General features: G+C 43.6%; 1 protein-coding gene across 14 annotated transcripts in view; it reads right to left on the bottom strand.

Annotated features, from left to right (window-relative positions):
- Positions 1-16,163, bottom strand: part of BIN1 (bridging integrator 1) — a 91,471-nt gene that overhangs the window by 74,775 nt on the left and 533 nt on the right. Inside the window, exon 1 of one of the 14 annotated variants that reach the window (XM_079311618.1) lies at positions 10,722-10,863. The exons of the other annotated variants lie outside the window; for them this stretch is intronic. The gene's annotated coding sequence lies outside the window, so the exon portion shown is untranslated. Of the gene's footprint in view, positions 1-10,721; positions 10,864-16,163 lie in introns of those variants that run through there. 14 annotated transcript variants of the gene reach the window in all.

The following is a 16,163-nucleotide window of genomic DNA, read 5'->3' as shown; positions in this document are numbered from 1 at the left end:
GTTTACTGCTTGGGCAAGACAGGATTGAAGCTTCCAAGATGCATAGACATTGATCCCGTGGATACTAACAGAGGTAAATAAACACAGATACTCCAACCCTTCTTTTTTTTTTCCTGCATCCACATGTTACCAGCAAGAACTAGTTCTGAAGCCCTAAGAGATGAGTTGCACTGGTGCAACATGCCCCAAGGACGAATCACAAGGACAGGGGAACTGAGTGACCTCACATCATCTCCTCCTCTTCTCACCCCTGTAGGGCCCTTCCAGAGCAGTCACAGGTGATTGAAGAGAGGATATCCTGACTTGTATCTTCTTTTTTCTTTACAAAAATGGCAAAATCAATCCAAGCACTGACAGCTAGAAGCAACATTAGAGATAATGGCAGCACAAACAGAAAGCAGATCAATGGGTTTTAGTAAGGAAGCCATAGAGCCAGACAGCAAAGGCAGCAGAAAGCACTATACATGAATTTTCATCTCTCAACCTGTCACCATGAAAACAGATTCTGTTTTCATACATTTTTCATACATTTTCGTCATGTTTCCAACCACTTGTTAACATCCCTTCTTATGCTGGCCACAGTTTCAGGATAACACACTAAAAATCTGTCTGGTCTGAGACATGAATATGGGGTTAGAACAGTGGGGCTACTGTGTTTTCTGGAGACAACATCCCGTGAGTAAAAATATCATCAGAAGGTTACTACAGTCAGAAAACTAAGGGAGGTGGCAGCAGGAGGAAGAAATTAAAGAAGAGTTTGTTGTTTGAGCACACATCTTCTTTTCCACATTTTAATCTCCCATCATCTGGATACTCCTTACAGGTGAGTGCTTTAAGCATGGCACAGGAGACTGCACATCTTTCAGACCCCAGGTTTCCTCTTTATGCATCCTCCTCAATAGCTTCACCACAGAAAACATCTTAGGGATATGAGGAAGGAACAGAGGGCACAGGAAGAACTGAGGATTTATGCACGACCCAGCACTGATAACCAACCATACAGTAACAGAAACAAATGAACAGTGCTCTCTGCTTGAACAGCCTTCCCTCCAACTCCAACCCTACTTTTTTTAAAAAGGAAAGGGATATCACTCAAGTCTTTTGATTTTCCACGTGGGAGGAAGCTGATGTTTATGTTGCAAAGACATGTCTTAGTGCCACAGACCCACCAACAGTTCAGGGAAGAAGAGAGGAGAAAGCTCTGAAGGCAGCAGGTTCCAAACATGACAAATCCACCTCCAAAAACAAGTACTTGTTTCATCTGATGAGGAAAAAAAATGCTTTTCTTTCTGTTCTCCATTCCACGAAACAAGGAATTAGTCATCCCTTAAAAAGGACACCTGGTTCCTCAGCAACAGAAGACTGAAAATGCAGCAACAGTTCATTTTTTTCCAGCCCCTTCAACCCTTGCCCCTACTTGTTCTGGCTAAAATTATCCATCAAGGCTCTGATACCCTTCCATAGCTACAGCTCAACTGGCTTTGGGCTCACGCCATCCTGGGCTGGAAGAATGTGCTGCAGGGACACAGAGCAGCCTCAGCAGAGCTCAGCTGTCCCTCTCCTTCCCACTGCCCATCCCTGCAGGCTGGCAGCACACACTGCAGGCTCCCAAGGAGGGCTTCATTCCCAAGGCCAGCCACTCCACTGTCCACCCTGGTTTTCATTCACAGCTCCATTCATGATGGTGAAACCCTAACTCACCCAGGCCACCAAGCTGTGTTGCTGCTCCTTGCAGGCTGTGGGGCCCAGGATCTGTGTCTGCAGGGCTGTGAGCACAGGCACAGGGCTCACTGCACAGGGAGCCTCTGCCAAGGGCAGCAGTGGTGCTAAGAACCTGTTCCAGAGCAGCACTCAGCCCCCACCAACACCTGCTGCAGACAAACAAGGCACACCATCACACTCTAGGGATTTCTCTGGCAATCCCTTTCTTTCCTGTCCTTCTAAAGCAGCACTTTTTTAGATAAGAGCTGGCACAAGTGCCATTTCCCCTAAAGAAAAAACCCTCATTTCCTCCCCTGGAAAGCCCCACTCCAGCCCTCACTCTCTCCTCATTACTCCTGGTGCAGTTGGACCCTGTTTTTCTATTCAGCTCCCTAAAACACATTTGTTCCTTTTACACAATCAGATCTTCTCGTGTGACAAGGAGAAGATTTCCACCCCCTCCTCAAGCAGCCTGTGCAACTCCCAACAAACACAGTGTGCTGCTCTCAGACACTGAACATCAAAGGTTTCTGATGGCCAGGTCACTCCTTCACCCCCTTGTGCCACAGGACCTCCTCTGCCCACCACAGCCACAGGCAGCTCCTCTCCAAGCCTGCCCACTCCTGGATGGCTGCAGCATCCAAGTGACTCACATTTGAGATCCTAGTGTCCCCCAGGTAGGACTCTGCTCCTTACACCATGGGAGAGGGCTGGAGCTAGGAAACATAGAGGTTATAGAGCAATTCCAGTTTAGCTTCCAGTATCTGGCAGGACAAAAAGATCTTTCTCTCTTGTTTTATTCCAGAACTAGGTGTCTCAATCATCACCACAAGTCACTGGTGACAGTTTTAATGACCCAACTTCCCACACCAGCACCTTTCTATTTGTCTCCTCAAGTTTTTCAGGGCAGAGCAGTTCCCCAGAGCTGCTTCTTTGGTTGCCTTTTTCCCAAGCAGACTGCACTGTTTTGCTAACTAGTCTGCCAGCTCAAATTTACCTCCTGAGCACCTCTCCCTTCCTTCCTTCCTCAAGTATCCATTAACTCCCATTAATCCATCCTCCTGGATAATCAGAGTAATGCTCTTTAAACACATAACACAGGGCAAAGCCACTCTGTCTGCAATTTGTGTTAGAGGGCATGGTAACCCTGCAGATCATTTGACTGGGAATATTATGCACCACAGCCTCCAAATAATCCATTTATGGAGAGGGGTCCCCAGAACAGGACATGAGTACTGCAGAAAAAGCACTTTTGCTGAGTCTCCTGGCACACTCAAATACACCTGGCTAGACAGCAACTTACTGCAGTCCTAAATCCAAGTGTTCCCTCCCCTCCTCCAACCACCCTGGACAAAATCTCACATAATTAAACAGTGACATTGGATGACTCATTTCTGTCTGTGTGAAAGAAAATCATCTTGAGAAGAGCTAACAGCACGATTTCCCCCTCCTTTTCTGGTAAATTGTCCAGGTCATTAGCATCCCAACTATACAGCAGTTGTCAAAAAGTCACTTCATTGGAACACGGGAGGAGAAGACACTGGGACTCTTCACCATCACAACAATCTGCTTTCCTGACTCCTGGTAGCACTGACCTTGCAGCAGGAATTGAAGAGGAGGCTTTGGCACCCATTGCAGGAGAAGCCAAACTGGTGCACCAAACTGGTGCACCATGAACCAGCAGAAATGGAAAGCTGCTGTTAGCACCTATCAAATACCTGAAAATTAAGGAATTAACATTGTTTAATTCTGTCTTTTGTCCCAGGAAAAGAGCCAGTTAGATTTCATTAACCAGTGCAGCTGCATCCTCATCTTTCATTCCCCTTCTGTGCAGTAAGTCACAGTCAGCTCACCACACTCACTACATGCATATGTGTATGGACAGGCTGGAAGGGGGGGCAGGTGTTTCACCCATTCCTGCCAGCCTGGGATCAGACTCAGTGAATTCAACAATCAAGGATAAAGACAAAGATTTTTCAACAGTAAAAATTGATTTTTGCTGCCACTTAACATTAAAAACAAACCAAAACGAATTAGGACACTCACATTAAGGATGTGGCTTCTCACATAAAAATCCCTCAAGCGACTTTCAGAAATGACCGAGATGTAGCACTAACCTCTGAAACTGCTCTAACAACAACAGAAAGACCAGTACAAGTGGGAGACTGGCCCAACAATACTGCAACAAAAAGGCAGGTGAACAGTAGTTGTTTGACCTAAACTGAAAATTGAGTAGAAGCAAAGATCTTAAAAGCCTGTATTCACTGTTGTAAGAGAAAATTAATGCATCTTCTATATGTCTAATATCAGCCTTTATAAGGTTCACTTTTCTCTAGAAAACAGTCATACTGGCAGTTTAGGAAAACACACGAACATATCTCCAGGATACAAGAGTCATTTTCCTCAAAGCAATCTACAGCATGTTTACAGAAAGGTACAAATAAATGCCCGGCTCTCCGGATGTTTTGCAAGCACTCTTTGCACGTGGCCAATCAGTTAAGATGAAAGGTTCTTTTACCTACATCACACAGGCTCAGACCAAGCATCTGCTCTCCCACAAAGGGCACCTAGAAACAGGACAAGTATCTGGATGGTGAGCTGGCTGGGGCCCTGGTGTGCATCTAGCACTGACAACAAATCCTGACATTCTGGGATTTCTTTTTTATATGAAGATTTTAGTCCCCTCACTACATTCAACATTTAAGGTTGTTTCTCCCTTCCTCTTCACCCACATTTTTTTGCAGTTTAGCTCCTAGCGTCAGTCAAGTCTAAATTAAGGGATGCTACAGCAGGAGTGGTGCTGTGACAGACAGCATGGAAAAGCAATTCCCTTCCTCCCTGGCAGGATGCTTGGTCTCTGCAGTCACACTGTGCCACACTCACACACTTGCAATGCAGCTCAGTGTCTGCCCACCCCGAGGCCATCCAAGCACCTTCAAAAGCAGGTTCCTCTTAAAGGCTCCTCCTACATTAGTTGATTCATCTTGTTACCTTACTCCTCTCTTTCTCTCTCATTTCTTTAGGTCATTTTGCATTATGCCTGCCCTGTAGGTACAGCCCAAGCACCGTGCTTGTACTGTAGCATGAATTCAAGGCTGGTTCTCAGTCATAACCAACATTACATAACAAACTGAAACAATAATTATTTCTTCTTTTTTTCTTTCTTAAATATATCTATGTTCCCACCCCCCACCCATCCCCAAATATTTGACTGATATGTCATCTTCCCTCCAGGTCTAACTCAGTGTTATTTAGTGGACTTTTTTTCTCCCTTCTATAAATGCACGAGTTTGCTTTGCTGAAAAAAAGCTTATTAGGAAAAAAATATTGGGCTTTACTTATCTTTTCCTTTTCTTTACAGGTTTTAGCAGTTAAAAAGAAAGCATAAGTATTTCCCTTTTCTACCCTTTACTCTTCACACCCCCCACCATTTATCTTTAACGACTTGAAAATGTTTTGCTTTTTCACCACCCAAGCTTTTGAGAATAAAAACAAATCCTGGCAAATGTGATTTAAACTTCACTTCTAATTTTTTTCCTCATCCATTTTATAGCCTTCAGTCAGAGGTTTCAGAGAGTTAAAATATAAGCTAAAGAGAACATAAAATTAAGAAGTTGGGTGCTAGCTACAGGTCTAGTTGAGCTGAGCTGGGACAGAGGGCCAGCTCAGGCACCATCCCACTGCTCTGTGGTCCTGTGGATCACTAATCTTTTCCCTGTTCCCACACTTCTGGCTGCCCTCTAGTCCCCTATCCAGAATTTACCATCAAATCTACCTATGAGAGGAGAGACTTGAAAGAAAACCAGGCAAAGCAGCACAACCAGAGGGTTGATAATAGAGCAGCAGAATGCAGAATAGAGGAGGAAAAGGTGCAGCTAGAGATGAAAATCTCAGCGGCAGAGGTGGTTTAAAAGTGATGTGAAACAGCTGCCCCAGCAGGAGTAGCTGGGTCAGTTTAAACTTCAGTCTGTAAAGACAAGATTTTATCTAAGGCAGGAGAATGGAGACACAAAGAAAGTGCTCCAGCAGCAGCTGCACAGAGCAGGGCAGCAAGATACCCATTCAAAAGTGTTCTCCCACCAGGACAAACCCAATGCCAGAAGCAGGCACCTGCCTCAAGAAGTGTGGGAGATTAAGAATCTTAAGAGCTTAAGCCAGAGTTTTCAGACTTTGAATGCTCTAATCTTGACACCTTAAGCAGATGGCCCAATTCCTAAGGTGCTGAAAACACATCCTCACCAGGAGACACAGGCTCTGTCAGGGTCAGCCTCAGTCTGTCAAGTCTGGGGTACACAAACTGCACACAGGTATCACCCCACCATCTCTCAGCCATGTAACTGCCCCAGGGACAGACCACTGAGCTCTCAGGTGTGCTGGTGACACCTGGCCATCTCACCAGATGCAGTTGTATGCCTAATTCATAACTCTGGGGACAATTTCGTTCTACTTGGTTTGCTCTTATTCAAAGTAGGCAGCTAAAAACACTGCATTTCCAAGTTCATGCTATTCAACAAAGCAGAAACTGGAGAGAATTTGTCTCTATCAATACCCTGAAAATAAAGGAGGAGGAAAGTTCAGTCTCGAGAAAGCAGGTAAATTTCCACCCTCCCTTCTGTCTGCCCCAGACACCAAACAGAGGCCAAAAAAAGTGGCACAACTGTGGAGCTAGACAGTCACCACATCATAGCTCTGTAGTTAATAAAGCCAAATGGCATCATTTAATTCAGCTGGCATCAATGTGACATTCCAGGCAACAGGACTTCAACAACATCAATGTCTATTACTTGGGCAGGCATTTAACATAGCTTAATTAAACCCTATCTATAGCCATCAGTAACACTAGCAAGAGGAATAGATAGTATAAATAGTGCTGTTTGCACAAATTCCCCTTCTCAATTCCTCTGCCTCCTCCTCTGCAACACTCATTTTAAATGCTGATACTTTTGCAAGAAGTATTTTTATTTTTACACAGGCCCTGATGAAGAATGAAGCAACCAAATCAGGAAAAAGCATAAAAGGCATTTGAGGCCATGACTGAGCTGGAGAAAGAGCTAATGGAGCAGGTGCATGCTAGGAGGGAGAGGGGCTGAAGAGCTCTTACAAGGCAAACCAATGCCAGAGGAGGACTCCAGACAGACAGGCTGGATGCAGAGCCCTTTAGAGGCCAGTAAAGCTCCTTCACAGGTTCACAGCCACCTTGCTGAACAAAGATGAGAGCTTCTCAAATGCAGGACAGATCTGGAACATGTGCCATGCAGAGTGGAGCAAAGGAAAGACACAGGCATTTGGATCAGCTATTGCAATTCCCTGAGCTGGAAGGCAATAGCTGCAAGGGATCAGCCATGGGGGATTTAGGAACAGTGCCCTCCAGGGCCAGGCTGAGTTACAGAATGTGGTTTGTCCCATCCAAGTGTGAACATATGGATCAACAGGTGATCAGCTCTTGGTTCTTCTCTAGCAGCTTTTGAACAGCTCTTCACCTTTTCACCCAAGAGGACTGCCTGCTTTTCCTTCAGCAGAGCTGAAGGGTGAGGAACAGCAAATTAGAGACCCAGGATTGATAAGGCAAGTCTTCCAGCTGGGAATGAGTGCTAAGTCCATCAGCTTCTTTGCCAGAGCACTTGTTAAGAATCTGGGCCACACTAGTTTTGGGGAGGGAAATCACCACAAAGTGCTCCCCAGAGACCCTCCTCAAAAATTAAGGCCTCAACTGGAGACTTGGATGCCAGCTCAGAAAACATCCCAGTTAAAACACTCCAGCTCTAAGTCACCTTCACCCAGCATGACAAAGCAGCTCTTTTAACCTACTGTATGCACAGCCTCGTGGTAAGGGCATCCAGCCCTGATAAGACACACTTCCTCCCTGAATTATTTATGGCCAACAAAGGTCATGGAATAAGGAGAGCAAAAGCCTCCAGCTTGGCAAAAAGTTCTAGTCTGGCAACTGACTCTGATATCCATTCAGAGAGAAGTCCCAGACCATGAGCAATTGGGTGCAGCACACTATCCCAGAGCTCTGTGATTGATGGATCACATCACCCCACTGACCTTCTGACTCCCACCACAGCCAGGCCTCCAAACCCTACCCTCCCAGCTCTTCTTCCTCTCCAAAGAAAGACAAACTGTTTTTTTTCATTTTCTTCAGCTATTTTCACAAAAAATCTTCCTGTTCAAAAACAGTCCTGAACCTTTGCCTACAAAACAATCCATATCAAACTTCTGCAAAAATATCTAAAAACTCTTTTAAGTCTCTTGGAGTACACTTTTACTAAAAAAAAACAGAATTCTCTTTATTAACTGAGCCTGTCCAATATTTATATTGGAATTTTTTCAGAATACGGAATGGCCTTTATTGGCAATACATAATGCAATCACACAGATACTAACAAATAATCATACTGCCTGATGTAGGAAACATCAGAGTGAGTACATCCTTGTAATAGCTCAAGTTTGTTAACACACAGTTAAGCTTGGTCTTTCACAATGGCTGTCCAGTTTAAACAGACAATAAAAAACAAAAATTCGTAGTATTCTTCTACTACAGAGGTTAGTTCAACACACTGAAAGAGCAATTTTACTCCTCTGCTGAGGAAACTGTACCTTAAGGAATGTTTCAGTACAGAACCCAAGTGTATTTCACCATCTGAATGATTTTACACTGCCCCTGAGCACTGTACCTCTTATGGAAGCTGCCATCACTCTCAACAGAATTTTTCCAAAAACATATTTTCAAGCAACCTTTGAAATATGCTGTCCCTCAGTACAATTACTCAAACCCCTTTTGTGCTTCATGTGTCAGACTCAACACTTGGACCAAGAGATCATGTTGCACCCACAATGAGGAAAGAGAGTAGCTCTCCAAGACAACACTTTACTGCCTGAAAATTCAAAATTAATGAGTTGAACGTTCAGATTCCAGGAAAGGAATTTCCTGCATTTTTTCAAACATAATCTTTTTTCCCCCCTCAAGGTTTTGCCCATTTTTTCCCCACAATGACTGAAGAAGCAGGAATGGAAATAAGGTTGGTCCTTCCACACACTCAAGACTCACAGAGCTGGCAGGATCAAGACTTAAGAAGTTATAACAACTGACAGGAATTGTTAACTTCACCTACAAGGGTACAGGAGAGCTACCAGCATGTCTCTTAAAAAGATGCAGAGATCTACATTTTCTTCAAATGCCTGTCTTTATACTTCCTCAGTATAAATTTACATCTGCTGCTGGCACCATTCCAAGTAAATCCAATGGGAAGAATCACTATTTCACTCTGCAAATACCATCCAAGTCAGTTCTGAGCTGGTTAAGACACACATTATTGCTTCTGGCCCAATAAAATCTGCAATCAAGCCAAGTGGTACAAAGGAAAAAAACAAAGAAAACCAAAAGCGTAAACACTTTTAGCTGTGTTTTCAAACACTGTAGTTTCTGTACCACTGAAGTTCCCTTTCCATCCCTGCTGGCAAACAAGCCTTCAGCTCCAATACAGTTCCAAAGCAGAGTATTAGCAATTGCCCAGTGAAAAATGCTTGCACTTCAGTTGTATCAACCTCAAATCTCCCTCCTGAAGAGCTAACTTCAAAAACAACTGGGAAACTAATGTGGATCTTAAATCAAGTTTAACAAAAAGTTGTAAACATATTTAAAATAAGCAAACCAAACATGATCAATGCAGAATTAAAAAAAAAAAAAAAAAAAAAAAAAAAAGCATTTCAGAACAGGTTACCAGATTTCTGAAACTCTGTCAAATCCTTGCAGAGAGGGCAACACTTCTGCATGTCAAGAGATTAAATACAGCCTATGGTTTTCACAGAGGGATTAGTTGCTGTTAAACTCTGCTGTCTCTGTATTGGTGAAGTTTGCACTCTCCATCCTGCCTGGCAGCCTATATTAAGAACACACTGCCACCCAGACTTCTCCTTTCTTATAAAGAATGGGACAAAAACAAAGGCAACACTGTCTGGCTTTCACGACTCACCCAACAGCACTTCTGTGGAAACACTGACTTTCAGAAACTTCAACCTCCCAGCCACAGGTCTGAGTAAAATTCACTCCTACCCAGCCTAAACAGCACAAAATCCTATATTGCACATGTGTACTAGCAGAGATCTGAGCAAACACAGTGTCTATTTCTCATTTCATAAAGCTGCTTCATAGGGATTCTGTGAGATCTCTAAGACTCTCCAAGTTTTCTCCAAAATGCAACTCCCTGCTCTGGTAAACCCTTCCTGAATGCAAGCTCCCAAAATAATAAAGGAGAAACCCAAGGTAAAAAAAAAAAAAAAAAAAAAAAAAAAAAAAAAAAAAAAAAAAAAAAGAGAGAAAAAGCAAGAAAAAAAAAAAAGAAATTAAACAACTGTAGAACTTTAGCAGATTGAAGAATTTCTCCTGTTCCTTCAGATCACAAAGCTAAAAATCTATAGAGAACTACAAATCTAAAGAGAGGTACTTTCTGAGTAGTAGATAAGAAACAAAACTATGCAAGTTGGCATGATGAAAATATAACCCCCGAGAATATATATATACTCATCAATCTTAATTTCTGCTAATAAATACATTTCAAGTTTTTTTCCAGGACCTGCCCTGCAGTACTTGCCAGCTTTGTGAAGATCAAATGGCTGCAGAGGCTAGGGAAATACCCAGGGAAACCTGAACTGTCTGAGGTCCACCAGCCACTTGGCTGCACCTGCTGAAAAGACACCTGACAAGATTTATTCACTCCTTGTGCCACTGCCAGTAGTTCAGGCAAATCTGCAGAGGTTCCTCTCTTCTGTTCTGACAGTATTACTACTCAACTAATACCATATTTAAATTTGATTTTGACTAGTGAGACAATGGAAATCACTTTCTTCTCTCTTCCAACCCCTTCCTGTGAGAGATGTCCCCTTTTAGCTCAGCAGTAGGAATGCCAAAATGGCATAGGTTTGCTGGCACTCAGGCATTCAATACTGCAGTTGCTGGAGAAACCCAAATATACAGTCCCTCAAGAGAAGGCTAAAAACAGCCTAAAGTCAGAACAGACCTTGTTGCACTATTCTACCTGCCAGCAGTGCTCCAAGGAGGCTTTACTCATATTTTAACATTTGTTCCCATCTCACTGCTCTGGGGTGTAGAACGCACAGCCACCTGGTCAACATTAATACAGAATAAGAAGCTGCTGGTCTGCACACCCTGAATGGTCCAGCCCACTTAGGGGCTGAGCTGTGGCCAGTTCAGGGTGACAGACCTGCCTGTCCTGCTTGGCAGATTGAGTCTGGCTTTGTGATCATGTCAAGTTGCCAGCACAGAACTTCACAGAAGACAGGCTGACCCCTCTGTGTAGAGGTAGACAGCCAGGACTGTAAGATGATCCATGAAAAGTTGCAGAACTCGCACAACGGGCAGCTCAGGTGTCTGGCCACCATCACAGCAGCAGAAAATTAACAGCCACTCTAATACCTGTTAACCTAAGGGACCCTCTTGTCATTTCAAATGTTTCTAGAACCAGAGCTTTATTATACACTTGATCCCAAGCAATAGGGTCTTGTGTCTCTTTCTAAAGTGTCATGAACAAAGGAAAATTTGTGTTATTCCCAAAGATCCTAGCCCAGTTAGATGCTGAACATCTCAGGCTGCATCCAGCTTTCCTCAGTGGCTTGGCTAGACCCATGTCATTTGCTAGTCATTTGCAAAGACCATTCATGATGTTAGAAACAAACATCTGTGCCTGAACTACAAACCTTGCCTAACAGCATGCAGGATGGAGGGAGAGGCCGGACAAGTTTTGATGTCACCCCCTGAGAGATGAGGTCTGTAACACTCTGTATGGCCTAGAGCTTCCTTAAAAGTCCACAGTGAAAAGAGATCTTCCAGATCCTGCTTTATAAACCTGATCTCACAAGAACTGCATTGAAGTTTTTGCAAGACTAGAACTTACAGAGAAGATAAAGTGACAAGGAATAGGATTGGGCCTTTTTCAATAAGAAAATTCATCCATCCATGAGATTCTGCTTCTTATAAGAAATGCGTAGCCCATAGCCAGACAGAAGGGCACCTTCAGCACAGCACTGTAAGTGCCCTGCCAATCAAACCATTCCATGGGCAAGGAGACATGTGGAGCCTGGTTTCCTATTTCACCTCCTCCCTGTACCATGCAGATTATCTGATACCAGTAATACAGACTGAGCTCATACTGGAATCATCTGAACGTTAGGGGCATTAATTCAGATCTTCCTCCTGTATCCACTGCCTGTTTTCCAGCAACCTTTAGGCACAAAGTACCTTTGAGACTCTACCCATCCCCTAAACCCTGCATTCTTGAGAAAGTAAGCTAACAGACATAAGGTAAAAAGCCCTGTCTTTGTCATCTGGGGAGTCCCCCCGAAAAAAAACAAACAAACAAAACATCCATTTTCCTGACAGATCAGTAGGCGAACAATACTTGTAGCTCTTCAAGCTATTTGTTCTTCACTGGCACAAGGCAGACTGCCACCAAATCATCCCATCCTATGAAAAGGCATGAAAAAAACCATAGAAGCTTTGAAGAGACAGAAGGATCCAGAAGGAAAACCAGCAAGGAGCTTCTCTCAATTAGGTAGATGTAGTACTTCTCAATAAGAGAGCTTTCTGCATCTGCCATTTTCATAGAAAGGCTCCCTCCCCATATGCAGTTTCTGCAGAGCAGGGAGCCTCTGATAGGTGAATCCTGTTTACAGCTGTATTTAAATTTGCTTTAAGGTTCTTGGGTACTGCTCATTAGTATGGACTCTCACCTGCTTCAACAGGGCTGAAATTTCATTCCAGGTTTTTTCTACACCTACTGGAGCTTGACTTAGAAGGAGGAAAAAGGTGTTATCAGGGCAAACTCAAAATGCAAACCATGCCTTCTGCAAACCCTGTTCCACCCAAACCACAACCTGTGAGACCAAGACTATACAGCCCAGCCTCCTTGGACTGTGCAGCCAGAGGAGACCAGAACTTGGCTCTGACAGAGGGTTTAACTAGGAAAACTTCAAACAGATGTGAGTAAACATCGGTGGAATTAACAAAGCCAAGAACAAAAAGCAGAAGTGACATTTCATGGCAACATGGCAAGTCAGAGTCTGTGACTATAAACAACAGTCTATGACCTAAATGTGACCCCCTAACACAAGGGGGTTTGGATGTCCAAACTAAACTTTGCCAGGTCCTGCGTGGAAAACAAAGCCTCCCCCTTTGGTTGGGGACAGAGAGGAAAAAAAAGGAATGCCCTGGTATTTTGGTACCTCAAGAAGAAACCTATTACAAAATACAACAGTCTGCTCACATCACAGAACACAGACTCCTCATTTTGCCCAGCTTTGTAACAAAAAGAGAGTGATAGAACACCACTACTATAGAACTTTCTACACTCACTAAGTAAAAATAAGTTCATTCCTTTCTACTCCTCTCCACACAAAAAAAAAACTCCCAAGTAAAAAAAAAAAAAAAAAAATCTTTATTTCTGATGTCTTTCTGTATGGTGCCCATACAGCCAATAACATCTTTCCATGCTGAACATGCTGAAGGAAAGCAAAGATCCTGTGACAAGGATCCTCACTGCCAGCCAAGCTACTGACCCCAACTCATTTGCTCCCTGAACTCAGCTCCATGCTGGAACTTCACAGAGGAGCAACCCTCACACCAAGATTGCATCAAGTCCCCAAGATGTTGTTTGAATTTGTTGAAAGCAGAAACGTGCATGTGCATAGACACATCCAGAAATGGGACAATATTAGCAGAGAATAGGAATTGTGGAAATTGGGGAGATTTTTTATTTTTTTAAAAGTGTTAAGATAAAAAATGATCACAAACCAGAAACACAGACTTTAACCAAGATGACTGATTACAGACATAAAGAATAAAAGAACTTCATAGCCTCACTGGAGAAGTTTAAAAAGAGCTGCAAACACTAGGATCCCTCTAAGACACCCTGACATTGGAGGCATTACATTTTTACTCATATTTAAGAAGTTTAGAATTATGAGAAGTCCAGAGCTCAACATCTCAGTCTGAAAATCCTTCAGCTAAATTTAGAATGAGTAGATCACAATTTCCAGCCTAAACATCCTAACTTTTCCTAATTAGTTGAAAAAGGTGATATGAGTTAGAAACAGTTGCATGAGTTCCTTCTGCAAGGCACGTTCCTCTGGATAGCAGCATCAACTTATTTGACACATTTCACTGGACAATTGGCAAATTATTGACAAGCATTTTACTTGAGGCTACCTCTGAGTAGAGATGGAGGTTAAACGGGTGTCCATCTCATTTGTAAAAAGCACAGTTGACTATTCCATCGTATATTTCCTGTGGAATTGCTCAAGTGTCTCCCAAAAATAGCCAACAGTTTTGCTGAAAGGCTCAAAACAAATAGCACTTCTGAAGGAATATCTAACATAGTTTACATAATAGGCATCTCAGAAGGGAAAAAAAGGATGTGTACAGTGTTTCAGTGTGAATTCTGCACTGAACAAAAAGACATCATTCTTTGCTTAACACAAGGCTGAATTTCACCATGAAGAAAACTGCTGATGTCAAAGCCTCAGGGCTCAAGTTGAGAGGGAGATATTCTCAAGGGAAGGACTTTTTTATCCTTGATTCAAATCAAAATACGATATGGAAAAGGAAGAGTCAGCTTGTTTAAGTCTCAAAAAAGGAAAAGTTCAACCCTAGCCAAAATATATTCACAAAAATCTAACACTTTTTAAAGTTGTTACCAGATCCACCTCTACACGCTTCTGCTGCCTTTTTTTTTTCCAAGTTATTTAACACCTGGTCCTTATCTCCTGACACACGGTTTACCCTTCCTGCTAAATACAGTATCTCAGTTTATAACTAAATACCACAAGTGTAGAGTGCCGTAACCACTGGTGCTTCCACATCACTTCATATTCTGCTGTATCTCTCCTCACGACCTGAAAGTTAACACTGACGTATATTCCTCAGTGAAAGTCCGTCCCTAATGGCTAAAATACTGAATGCTTTGCAAAAGGGGAATTGTTACAAACAATCCTGTAGCAGTATAAAGAGGCAAGTCAGAAGAAGAAGCAGGCAATACCATTTTTTTTCCTTTTTTTGAGAGCCCAAAGATTAAAGCTCTACTTTTTGCATCAGGATAACAACCTCGGAAGGGTCTAGAATTTGTGTTAACAAGTCTTTGGGGTTGTTTTCTTTTTCTCATTAGAGGAAAACAAGCTGTGCTTTCCTATTCCCAAAGAGACAAACAACTGTTTTCAGATCGTGCAAATCACCTTCAATACACATCTAACTCCTGGTAATTATTGTCATTCCCGCATCCCCAAACACCACCAGGGCGTTGAGCAAGGAAGTGAGCTAGATCAACAGTTGACAGAAGTTTGTGGAAATTCCTCCCTAGGAAAAGAACCTGTGCGTGTTCGATAAGAGACAGGGCAGGGCTTGGCAGGACACGCTTGGTTCCGAGCTGCACCACTAAATACAATAACTTCATCAGCAGGCCCAGGAGATCAGCCTTTACCACCTACTCTAGTATTAACTACAAATATGGTTGCCATCTGGTGGCTAACACAGAATGCACTTTGCACCTCTGATGAGTTCAAGGTGGACCAGACTCCCTGTCCTGTCCCCTCTGGAACAACAGCAGGGCGAAGAAAACCACAGATGTGGCCATGCTCACTCTCATGTACAGAGTGAAGCCAGGACCCTTATGCAGTTCCACACTGGATCTGGTAGGCACTGGGGCTTTTCCCAAGCAGTTGGAGAAGTTCAAGGGATGCTCCTAGTCTCAGTAAGTGAGCTAAAAGTAGTGGATGCAGCATCGGCAACATTAAATCCAAATGGTTTGGGCTGCCGTTCTGACCCAGCAGCGCTTTTGAGCAGCGCCAGAGATTGGTACGAGGCTCAGGCCAGCACTGCATTTAATCCCAACCCTCCTAGATTAAATCTAGCTGCTAAAGATAACTCCCAGGGAACACGAGCAGCAGTGGGCAGATCTGCTCGCCCGCCCTCCCTCTGAGATGCACCAGTCCATATTCAGTCAATGTCATCTCACAGCAAACCACCGAAAACCAAGACGAGTGTGCCCGCAATAAAAGCAGCTGATCAGTGCCCCTGCGTAAAACGCCCGATAATCCCTACACAGAGCAGGCATCTGGCATCAGATGCAGCATGCCAGAGAGATGAACAGGAAAAGTATCCATTGCATATTCCTGGCACCTTCTGCCGGCACAGGGGTGGGCGGAGAGGAGCGAAAGGGCTCCCGGGATTCAAGAATCCCCCCCTCTCACAGATCGGCACAATCTTTAAAGGCCGTATGGCTTTGGCTGCAGCACCATTCCAAAACGAGCTCAAGGTCAGTACAGCGAGTAGCGACTGTCACGCGATGCTGCTGGAAGATAAGGGCCGAGTGTCCATCTCCTCTCCCGCACCATCTTTGAGGTTACGCATTTAGCAAAACACAGAACCGCTCCCGAAAATGCTGCGCAAAGCA

The sequence above is a fragment of the Erithacus rubecula genome, assembly GCF_903797595.1.
Source record: "Erithacus rubecula genome assembly, chromosome: 8".
Lineage (NCBI taxonomy): Eukaryota > Metazoa > Chordata > Aves > Passeriformes > Muscicapidae > Erithacus > Erithacus rubecula.
The sequence above is the reverse complement of the archived record's forward strand: the minus strand, read 5'-3'. Positions and strand labels throughout refer to the sequence as shown.